This window comes from Triticum dicoccoides, chromosome 1A (assembly GCF_002162155.2).
Source record: "Triticum dicoccoides isolate Atlit2015 ecotype Zavitan chromosome 1A, WEW_v2.0, whole genome shotgun sequence".
Lineage (NCBI taxonomy): Eukaryota > Viridiplantae > Streptophyta > Magnoliopsida > Poales > Poaceae > Triticum > Triticum dicoccoides.
Window position 1 is genome coordinate 161212261 of NC_041380.1, and position 2369 is coordinate 161214629.

Genomic DNA, 2369 nt, shown 5'->3' on the forward strand with positions numbered 1-2369 from the left:
CTCACCGGTAACAAACCCCAAGTTGGATACTTTCGAGTATTCAGCTCAAAGTGCTACATTATTGATAAGCATCGTCGTTCTAAATTTGCTCCTAAATCTCATGAAGGTTTCCTACTTGGTTATGGCTCAAACTCTCACACTTACCGTGTCTACAACAATTTCACCCAAAAGGTTGAAGAGACGGTAGATGTGAAGTTTGATGAATCTAACGGCTCGCAAGTAGAGCAATTGCCAATTGATGTAGGAGACAAAGACCCTTCGAAAGCAATTCAAGACTTGTCCACTGGCAAGATTCGTCCAACAGAAGTGAAGGAGACTACCTCATCCGTCCAAGTGGAAGATTCTACCTCACGACAAGGTGAACCAAGAGTTGATACGGAAGCATCCACAAGTGGGACACGCCAAGATGACGAAAACGAGGGAGCACACCAAGATGAACATCAACAACCTCCTTCTCCACCACGACAAGAGAACGACAACGTCAACAATGAAGAAGGCCAAGAAGAAGAACAAGATGAAGAGGATGTTCCACCCCGATCCAAGCAAAAGCTTTCATGAGTTCGAGCAAGAATTGCTAAGGATCATCCTGTCGAGCAAATCTACAATGATACCCAAACCGGGAGAATCACTCGCTCTAAAACTCGTTTAGCTAACTTTTGTGAACATTACTCATTCATCTCTAGCATTGAACCTATGAAGGTTGAAGAAGCATTGGAGGATCCGGATTGGATAAACGCTATGCATGAAGAGCTACACAACTTTGAGAGAAATCAAGTGTGGACATTAGTCGAGAAACCCGACAACAACCACAACATCATTGGTACCAAATGGGTGTTTCGCAACAAGCAAGATGAAGATGGACAAGTGGTTCGCAACAAAGCACGTCTCGTCGCCCAAGGCTACACACAAGTTGAAGGTATGGACTATGGTGAGACATATGATCCCGTTGCTAGACTTGAGTCCATTCACATCTTACTTGCTTATGCTAATCACCATAGTATCACCTTGTACCAAATGGACATTAAGAGTGCTTTTCTAAATGGCAAAATCGAAGAGGAAGTTTATGTTAAGCAACCTCCCGGCTTCGTCAATCCTAAGAAACCTAATCATGTTTACAAACTTCACAAAGCCCTTTATGGTCTTAAACAAGCTCCTAGAGCATGGTATAAATGCTTGACCAAGTTCCTTATTGAAAAAGGCTTTGAAATTGGTAAAATTGATTCTACTCTTTTTACTAAAAGGGTTAATGGAGAACTATTTGTGTGCCAAATTTACGTTGATGATATCATATTTGGTTCAACTAACCCTCATTTTAGTGAGAAGTTTGGAAAGCTAATGTCGGAGAAGTTTGAGATGTCTATGATGAGTGAACTCAAATTCTTTCTCGGTTTGCAAATCAAGCAAACTAAGGAAGGTACCTTTGTCTCTCAAATGAAGTACACCAATGACTTATTCAAGAAGTTCAATATGCAAGAATGCAAAGGTATGACTACACCCATGCCTACTAGTGGACATCTTGATTTGACAAAAGATGGTGAACCGGTTGATCAAAAGGTTTATCGCTCTATGATTGGTTCATTGTTATATCTATGTGCCTCTCGTCCCGATATTATGCTAAGTGTGTGCATGTGTGCACGATATCAAGCTGCTCCTAAAGAATGTCATCTTAAGGCTGTGAAAAGGATAGTGAGATACCTAATCCATACACCAAATTTTGGCATTTGGTATCCTAAGAGGTCCTCTTTTGATCTTGTTGGCTACTCTGATTCGGACTATGCCGGAGACAAGGTTGATAGAAAGTCCACTTCGGGTACTTGTCAATTCCTTGGTAGATCTCTTGTGTCTTGATCTTCCAAGAAACAAAACTCGGTATCCTTATCCACCGCCGAAGCGGAATACATTGCCGCTGGTTCATGTTGCGCTCAATTACTTTGGATGACCCAAACTCTTAAAGATTATGGGATATATGTGAAACATGTTCCATTGCTATGTGACAATGAAAGTGCTATTAAGATTGCTCACAATCCCGTGCAACATTCTCGAACTAAGCATGTTGAAGTTCGTCATCATTTCATTCGAGATCATGTTGCAAAAGGGGACATTAACCTTAAGCATGTTCGCACTGATAAGCAATTGGCGGATATATTCACTAAACCACTTGATGAGAAAGTGTTTTCCAGGTTGAGAGGTGAATTGAACATCATTGATGCTTCAAACTTGGAGTAGGAACTCCATTTGATACATGCGGGGCATGAGCCTATGACTAATCCTTGATATTTCTCTTATGATGCTATTCATATGTCTTGGATATATTTGTACCTTGCATGGTATCTAACCCGTGTAGGTACTTGGTTGAATCTAAATATATG